Source organism: Cygnus olor, chromosome 11 (assembly GCF_009769625.2).
Source record: "Cygnus olor isolate bCygOlo1 chromosome 11, bCygOlo1.pri.v2, whole genome shotgun sequence".
NCBI classification, from domain to species: Eukaryota; Metazoa; Chordata; class Aves; order Anseriformes; family Anatidae; genus Cygnus; species Cygnus olor.
Window position 1 is genome coordinate 6,787,520 of NC_049179.1, and position 9,874 is coordinate 6,797,393.

General features: G+C 40.5%; 1 protein-coding gene across 2 annotated transcripts in view; it reads right to left on the reverse strand.

Annotated features, from left to right (window-relative positions):
* The window catches only part of RORA (RAR related orphan receptor A), a 411,602-nt gene extending 406,829 nt beyond the window's left edge, over positions 1 to 4,773 (reverse strand). Inside the window, exons 1-3 of one of the 2 annotated variants that reach the window (XM_040570301.1) lie at positions 4,595 to 4,773; positions 4,071 to 4,134; positions 3,374 to 3,523 (exon numbers count right to left, since the gene is read on the reverse strand). The gene's annotated coding sequence lies outside the window, so the exon portion shown is untranslated. The remainder of the gene's footprint in view (positions 1 to 3,373; positions 3,524 to 4,070; positions 4,135 to 4,594) is intronic. The other variant, XM_040570300.1, reaches the window with a different exon arrangement.
* Positions 4,774 to 9,874: the final 5,101 nt, after the last annotated feature.

A 9,874-nucleotide genomic window follows, 5' to 3' on the forward strand; every position in this document is an offset into this window, starting at 1 on the left:
CAAAAGTGTCTCTTAGTTTGAGTTAAGATTGTGTTCTCTCCAGATTTTTGAAGCTATGCTTTATGAAAGGAAATTATAGCATAAAGAGAATACTTACTGTCTTAGCTGTAAGCTATAAGCTATTTTACAAAAGCTTCCCATAAAAAAAGTTAACAATTTAAGACTTCAAATGAAAGTATGAGAACAAATTCAGAAAGGTAGCAGAAGGCTGAGTGTACAATCGGTGTGCAAGTGTTAATCAGGACTATTCAGAATAGTTGTTCTAACAGTTAAACACAGAGACATGATTTCTCAACTGATCCACAATTTGAAGACTAAAATATATTCAATAAATCTAGAGATCAAGCTTGGTACATGGAACACTAATGCTGCATTCCAGAAAATCAATTTATTATCTTAGCTGTATTGTCACTGCTTTTTTTAAAAGATACTAACCACCACAATTGCTCCATTACTCACCACAGTACATAAAATATCTAAGATATTTGAAAACAAATAACAGAAAAATATGGATTAAACTGATAAAAATGATAATTCCAGACATGATTAGATTCGCTGTGTTGTGTAGCCTGCACAGCAGGTGGGGGATCCTTCAGAAGAATTAGTGAAAGCAGATTAATGGGAAAAGATTAAGTGTGCTCTAAAAGCAGGACAAAAACATTTTTAAAATGACAATTCTAACTACAATGTTTAGGGATGCCTCAGAATGCAAAGTATTCCATTTAAGAACCAGATGCCCAAAAGTCTCCTACCTACAATAACGCAGTGCATTGTATGACTTGAAATCGTAAGCCAAATAAGCATTTGACATTGTGGTGCTTATGACAAATATTAATCAAAATATAGCCAATCGTTTCTAGCCCTGAGCAGCCAAGCTCTATTTTCCCCTTCTCTGCATGTAGCTTTTTACATGACTGATCCTATGGATAAAGGCCTAGGAATCTTTTCTTCATATCCAAAAATATATTACAGTTGAAAATGAAACCTACTAATAGCTATTTCTAGAGCACTGAATAACACACATTAATGCCACCACCCTCTCCCCAGTGTTGAAGGCTAACTTCTAATAGAAAACACTGTGCATTTAACTAGGTAAGAACAAAAAGCACTGTGCAAAGGGTCCCAATCCTATAGCCCAAGAGGAGAAACGCTGTTTAGCTGCTGAATACAGGCTGCAGTTTTATCTGCTTGCACCAAAACAGCAGACAGCTGCTAATGCAAGACCTAATGCATCTAAAGCATTAGCAGCAAAGCAAATATTCTGTATTATCATCCAAAATGACAAAGCCTTCTATGTAGCAAAAGTAATAGTGGTACACTTATCCCCAAAGTCACAAGTGACACTGCCTCAAACGTTCATTGGTCTTCAGTGTCTCCTTTCTTGCTTTCTAAAACTTATTTCAGTTTTGTAATTCTACAGAACCTCCTTGTTAGGGTTCTGCAGCTTTTCAGCAACCATGATTGTATATGTTTACAGATGAGTCCTTAACTATTCAAGGCAATCAAATAGTAGGAGGCTCACAGTAAGTCAAATGGAGTTGGCAGCACTTGGAAACAGAACTGGATTTCCAAAGTTATTACAGAAACACCCACAGATTTAGCATCATCTCACAGAAAGAACATTCCTTCTTCCTCTGGATTGTCTAGGACGTGTCTATCACCCAAGGCTGATTACTCAGAAAATGCAAAAAAGCTGCTTTAAGTAGAGGGAAACTAAGGAAAAGAGATTGCATCTCATAGAATCATAGAATATCCCGATTTGGAAGGGACCCATAAAGATCATCAAATCCAACTCCTTTGGTTGCTTCTACTCCCTCCTAAACTGCTGGAATGAGCTTTTGGGGGCAAACTTGCTAGCCTGCCCAGGGCAGCTGGCAGTGTCTATTATGCTAATGGCAGGGAAACCCAAGTGCCATTTCAGTCAGCTAAGTCTCACTCAAGCCATCGCTTGCCAACCCTTATATTTTTTGTCTGTGATAGATGAATAACATAATTTGCTTTCGTCCTACAAATTTGACCTCTTGTTGGCTTATGGCTTATCTTGACCTTATGTTGCTTAGCATAATTTTAACCTGTGTCCACGATGCTTCTCAAATCTGTCCTTGGTTTTGGATTCTACAAATGTGACATCACTAAGAAATCTGAAATATTATTAAAAACAATATCTACGGCCACAGCACTAGGTTCTGCATATCACTCCCGAAGCGAACACATGGTCTTGCAGCCTGTCTCTTCTTTTCATTCACCTCAACCTCCTTTGTTCTCTGGTATCCATTTGTTATGTTATGTTTGTACTTAGGCTGTAATCTCCTGCAGGCAAGCATGTCTTCTGTATGTTGTGCAAAGTGCTTTTTCAGGCAACAAAGCAGAATAATGTCTCTCAGTTTCCCCATTTGTAGAAGCATGCTAACACAGTACTCACCTACCTCACAAGGCAGCTGGCAAGTTAAATTGGTTAATGATTGTGAAATGTGGAGATATTCCAGATAGCTCCACAGAACCAAGAATTGTCATAGGTCAAAAACCAAGGCTTACAGCTGGAGTTAGCTTCCCATTCCATCTAATGACAAACTAGTATCTTTCCCTAATTAAAGGGGGGCTCAACTGTGAAATAAAAGCATTATTTACATAGCTTTCCTATGTTAGCTTGGAAATACCTAAGGTGCGTTCTTACCCTGGGGTCATAAGGAGAACAAAAACGTTTCTGCTTCTCTTGTAACATTACAGCATGGAAAAACTGCCTTACAGGATGTTATTAAACTCAAACCAGGTTTCTTATCTAACAATGTTTCATAAAAAAATAAATCTATTATTTTCTAGCTTCTGTCTAAAAAGACATCTAATTGCATACTACATAGACATGCAGAAAGGAATGTTATTGTGAGTTCAAGAGATTGCAGCTAGCCACTCTTTTTTTCATAATTAAATTTGTAAGTGCTCAACATGGTATTTACTTCAATTTTTCATAAGACCATAAAAAAGTGTTTGGAATAGATCCAGCCTCACTCTAAGCTCCTATTGTTCAGTCCTCCCTTACAGTGACTCTTGTATGACCAAACATCAGTTTATAAGGGTTCTCCCTCTAACTCGTATTTTTATTTCATTATTGGTAAATATTCAAAATTCTAAGCAAATTCTCCCCAGTTTTAGATGTCAGATATTCTCTGTACTCATAATAGCAAAGCATGTAAGAATCAGCAATACCGCGATTTGCAATGCTAAGAACCACATACTCAGCTGAAACGCAAAACCAGAAAGCATACACTATATAAAACAGTATTTTATAAGTGTTTACATCTCCTTATTTCCAGTCTGTGGTGTGACTTCCATACTCTGGTCTTTTATATCATGTGTATATAATAACTGTACTCACCATATACAAGTCCTTTGTATTTCAGGACTAATCTGCTCACAGAAGTGGGATGTGTTGGTCCACAGTGAAAATCTCCATCTTTAGCAAGACTCTTGTCACAGAGGAAATCTCTTCTTGCACCTGCACAGTTGACTTCAGGTAGGATTTACCCTGCAGCAGGGAAAATAATGTATTTACAGTAAAATATAATTCATATAAATCCAAGTAGCTGAAGAGAAGATATTTGAAGCCTGCCACTGACGTTGACAGTCAGGTGATAGTGCACGTACCATCATCCATGTGTTCATCCCTTTATTTCTTTTTGTTATATTTGGCCATTTAATAGGACAACTGCCATACTGTCATGAGGCTGTTAAACAGGACCTTACAGAATCACTTAAGAGCCAAATATGAAAAGACGCTTAATTTTGAGCAGTATGTCAATAAGCCGTGCAAATTATGGCTCTGGGAGAACCTTGCCATGAACATTTGGAGACAAACATTTTTTCTAGTTTAAGTTCTTTTGTTGTTGTTGTTGTTTGTTTTTTTAAGGCAAAGATAGTCTTCAAATTGTCGCCGATATATACTGCTGCAATTACACACTCCCTAGCTTTTAAGGTGAGAGAAAGATTAAAAATTGTAGATGGGATGGAAAAAAAAAATAGGATACTCACTGCCCCACAAGACATATCCAGAGTTTAAGAAAACAAAAACTGACATTGAGTTCCTTGTCCAGAATCTTCAACACTCCAGGTGGAAGTCAACAGCAAAGGAGAGAATATCTGAAAGGCACATACAGTGCCTGTCACCCCTGATCACAGATCCTCATCCTCCCTTTGACTCAAATTCCCTTTGAAATATATCTTCTGTCCATACATAACTACGACATTGACCCACTAACTTTTTTTTTTTTAATCTGATTTTAACTATGCCCTTTTCTGTGCCAGTACCATGATTGGTGAGTACATGGCGCTTGCTCTAAAATAGTGTTGTTGGGTTTTTGTCCATCCATCCTCTATGATTCAGCAGTTGCTTAACTGCTACCATTCACCCATTCCATGGCAGTACATCTATCTATCCCTCTTTCTGGAGTTACTTACACATGAGAAGACACCTCACACTGTATGAGCAACACAGTCATAATTCCCCTAGATAATGTATACCTTCTTTTGTGCCCTGGCATAGCAAGTGAATTGCTCAGTGATTGATCATCTTGATTAAACACAGTTGATTTGTCTTTACATCTTGAGCCACAGCGTCCAGAGGCCTGCAGGCTCCACATCAGGGTCCAGGTCACAGCTGTGAATCACTATGCCAGTTAGTTGAAGACATACATGCACAAGGCAAAACATAGAAGTAAGACTGCCACTCGCCCTCTGCAGTTAAATTAAAATCATCATAAGAAAGCAGAGGTACTTCAAAAGGCAATGACTATTATCACCTAAATAATCAAGCCACCAATTTAAGGGTCAAAATACCAGAAGAAATTTGCTAAGCACAAGTAGCCAGTCCTGTCAGGGAGTCGGCCGGCTGAGACTCTGGCAATGGGCAGTTTTTCTTGCTCCCTCAGCCCAGGAGGGAACACCTTGGCACCGCCCTTCTCCTCAGGGTCAGACGGGCCCGGCCCGCCCTTCCCCGGTACTGCGGCGCCTTTCCGGCCCAGCGGTTGCCGCTTGGCCTTGGTGTTCCCAGCCCGGCTCAGTGCCGCAGTTTATACTCAAGTGCAAGGCGAATGGGCTCCCCGCGGAGCCCACGAGGCTCGACGATACGCCGCGGTGAGGCAGCCGGGCGCACGAGATGGCGGCCAGGTGGGCGCTGAGGCGGCGAGGCCGCGGGGTGCCGGGCCTGAGGGGCCTCCCCGCAGCCGCCGTGCTCTCTGCCCGCCCCCGCCGCCGGCCTGAGGGCAGAAGGGTCCCGCAGGAGACCAGGAAGACGCTCGGCAGCGAGCGGCCGCTCGACGGCTGGCGCCGGGCTGTGAGGGGAAGCGCCGGCCCCGCACGGCCCCCTCGCCACCGGCTGCTGTGGGGACCCGTCACGGGGACCGCAGCGGCCGGCGAGCCAGGCATAGCGGGGCCCTCCTCTTTGCACAAGAACATCCCCGTTAATTTAGCTGCCTTTTTGCCACTCGGGTGGTCCCACAGCCCTTGTGTTGAAGTACGTTGAGGGGATACTCACGGCTTTCACTACAGCTTCATGCAAGGCAGCACAATGAGCCTGAAAGGTGTTTCCTGCACCTTCTAGGCTGAGACAGCACAAGCTTCTTCAGCTTTAGGCTGGGAATTTTTACTTATTTGAAATTCTCTAATCAAAAAATGAACCAGCGTTATCCTACCTGAAGGCTCCACAAGGTTTTTAAAACACTAAACTGATAATACCCAACCCCCTCAGGGATTTAGCAACACATTTGCCACACTTTTCGTGTATTTTGTTCAGCACCTAATCATTTCCATTAAGACTCCATTTTTGGAGTGAAAAATAAATGCTTTTCAGCTTGCTGACATATGCATATAACCAAATGTAGCAACAAATACATTTCCCTTGTCTTTCTATGAAAAGAGCACAAACCTTAATGCCCAAGGAAGTCTGAATACTCAGACACCTCCATGTCATCTGCAGTACAAAAGTCAGTTGTCAGCACACAGCCCAGAAATGCCAGCATACGGTATGTTATGGCATCCATATATATCTGCAGAGGACTATGTCTCCCTCAGTTTCAGGAGTTTTCTTCCACCCTGCTCTCTAATCGACATGCTTTAAAGCTTGGTGAAGACTCAGTTAGTTCCCTGTGGTATTTCCCCAGAAGACTGCAAGGTTAAGAGTTCACACATAGTGCTCTGCCGCACTGTATATGAGCTGCTTCATATTCCAATAAGCTTTTGTGCTATTTTAGAGCTGTCTTGAAGAAGGCCGTACAAGTAGTTTTAACTGCAATAGTATGAAACATCTGGGAACAGGATTATTTCTGTCATGTGCTGCCAAAATACTTTGCTTATGGAATTAAAATTTTAGGGATTTTCCCAAATCTACACAATGTTTTTCAATGCTTAAATTTGCATTAGGACATTTACATTAGCATATACATGTGTAGAAGACCATCTTGCCAGCCAGCTCCTATTGGTTATTCCAGAGCTTTACTCCACCTAAAGCTAGGATTTACATCTGTTCCTGAAAGACTTCAGTTACAATAACAGATTTTCTACAGCTAAGTGCCTTTTGCCATCTGCTCTTACAACCACATCTGCAAGTATCTGTCTTCAGTGATCACCTTGCTACAATTACATGTGCCTTCCTGACTTGCTATACAGGGCTGCTTCCCTGTTTTCTAGATGTGCTATTTCTGTATACTTGGAAGTTTCAGCTCCTTAATTCAAGTGACCACAACAAAATGCTGAATGATGCAGTAAAGGAAACTAGTACTTGTCCTAAACTCTTTTCAAATACAAATACTTGCTGAAAAAAAAAAAAAAAACAAGCAGCTTCTAACCCCCTTGCCAGTATCTATGTTAGTGCAGTACACAAGTAAAGTAACTCTGATATTCTGTTAATTGCAATGTTTATTTTTCACCCTTTCAGCAAAAATAAGCTCTCCTGCTACAGGGAACATTTTGCTGACATTGCTTCTAGGCATTAGAGCGGCCACACCACCTGGCCAGTGCCCACACTTAGCTACAACCCCAGATGAGAGACCTGAGGTTTCATCCTTACTCTTGTAGTCACAGATAAGAAAATACTCATCACATGAGAACCCATTCAACACAGTTTTCTTGGATTTGTTGACAGTCAAAACAATAGGAATATGGAGTGTCAACTACCCATTCATATGAGTTGAATTGCAAGTTGAAACTATTGTTTGCTCCTTCAGTGTTGAAGGCAGAAACAACATGCTCATACCCAGCTTCCAAATCATTTCCCACACCACTCCCAACACTGATAGTTCCCAAATGCCCTGTACTCAGCTGCCAGAACTTCTCACTTCCCTGTGACAACCTCTACAGCACAACCATATACATTAACACAAATCTGTCACATCAGAATTGAGAAAGGTAGGACAGTGTAAAACAAACTCAGTTTACTATCCAAATATCTGACAGAGGATATACCATAGTTGCATCAGTAATTTTCAGGCTTCATAACAAAATCTTGTTTATTTTCCAGTGTTCTGTTAACACTACGAAAGGTTGCAGCAGAATATCGAGACCTCTGTCAATATAAAACTACCTCATGCACCATGCACCAGAGTGTGAGATGTACCAATCCCTGTGGACTACACAAGGCTTAGTATTTCTTTACAGAAGGTTCTTATGCCTTTGACTGTTGTTATTAAGGCATTCCTGAACCTCTCCCCTGCAATGCTCTCGAAGAAACCATGTTGCACAGGCTTCCCAGCTGCAGAGCAGGAAGCATTAGTTCCACCAGCCTCTGCAGCCCACACACTGCAACCCCACTCCCCCCACCTGGGTTGAGCTGCCTTGTCCTGCATGGATTACAAACCCAAAGGCTGCTGTTCCACACCGCTGCAACATTACAATCCTCAAAACGGAGTATACATGCTTAGCCTCTCACATTTAACCTACAATTTTTCTAACTTTCTATTTTCATGTTAAGAATTAAATCAACAGCTTTACTGGTCTGGAGAAAAACTGGCAGACTGATAGCAGTGTAGATAAAATAACCAAGAACTCATTTCCCATTTATTGTGGCACTTAATTTATTCAGCTTGAGGAAATCAAAGGGACTGCCCAGAAACATGCATCAGACCCTTGCTAATGCCAGCTAGGCCACTTCACAACCCCAAAAGGGAACAGTGGCCTGGCTGATTGCTGACAAGGCTGATGGTCAATTGTGAATTGACTTTCAGGAAGCTAGCAGAAAAAGATCCATTATTACATCCTGTTGACAAGCCTTAAAACTCAAACATTTTTTCTTTTAAGTACAATGGTCTCTCTACAGAAATGTTTTCCCAGAAATACTTTCTCATATCTGTAGTGGAAACTTCATTCGGTACAAAACATCTTTTCTAGTCAGTCTCCAATAGCATTACATCCCTGCTTTTAAGATCCGAATAAAGTGCATGACCAGAATTTCTTGAAACAATATTAATCCAAATTATGACATTCATGAATCGAGTAGAATCTCTTCTCACACTCACCTATTTTAACCCATGCAACACTGTTCATTACATGTTATATTACCTACCGCTCCCATGTATTTCATGTACCATATTTGGTTTTAATGCTCCTAATGCACATATTGCTCTCAAAATAGTAGAATTTTCTTTTATGCCATAAGCATGCAGTTAAAAAGCATTTAAATTACCAAACATTATGAAGGTCATATTTGCTTTTGTTCCTTTACATGTTACACATTACATACATTGCTTTGCATGTTCTGATCATTCACACTTGACACGGCAAGTATATGACGTCTTAACTCTTATTAACAGTTTATGTTACATCACATGCACTTTCCTTCTCTCTTAAGACTCACCATTATTTATCTGAACCAAGTGAACTTTGTCATCTATTCATAGGCCTTTAAAAGGCTCCAGACCTCACATGCAATCTACTGTGTTCTTTCATGAATTATTCAGTGCCAGTGTTCTTCCATCATCCATCTCTGGCTGGCTGTATATCTTCTATTCTATTGAGGTCTTGACTTAAGAGAAAAATCTCCTGTTATTCTTTCTTGATTGTCACACTTCATTACAATTAATATTAATTATGTGGGTTTCTTGTCCAATATGTAGCTTTCTGGGCATAAAAGATTATCATGTTGTAACATTGAAGTTTTTCTTTGCAAGCTTCTATGTAATAAAGCACTCTCCTGTCAGGAGCTGTCAGCACCACATATATCTACTTGATAATAACCTTACAGTAATAGAGTTAGCTAAAGAAGTTGTGTGCAAGCCGACGTGAATTCCCATAGAGAAGCCAATCTTGTAGCTTATCCATGATTTCCTATGGCTGACACGCAGTTAAACACAGTGTTGCAAACAGCCTGCTTGATAAAATGAATAACCTGTTACAGCCTTGAAAGAAATGTTGGCCTAGGATGTTAAACTTCTATTGAAGGCTTAGGTATAATAAGTAGGTTCTGACAAATACTGTTCACACGAATGTTTGCAGAATGAGAATGTTCCATGAATACTAATGAAAACACTCTCATGAGCATTCGCAATCTACACAGGAAGCGTAGGAGTCTGACCCTTCAAGTACCTTGTCCATGTCAGAGACAAATCTCATGTGATTTTAAGCCAAGATATTTTGTCCTGTGGTTGAAAAAGTAGCTATACACATCCAAATTCATAGCAGACCTAAAAAGTTATACGAAGAACTAGGGAAAAAAATACAGTTGCTAAAAGAAAAGCAATAATTACTTAGCCTGCACGTTCTCATGTACTATTGTGGACTTAAAAGGTGATTGTCAGTTATGGATTAGCAAGCAGATAAATAAAACACTAGACTATCTATTGAGCCAGATGAAAGGGCCACACTTGGACCAAAAAAAAGTAAAGAAACATCT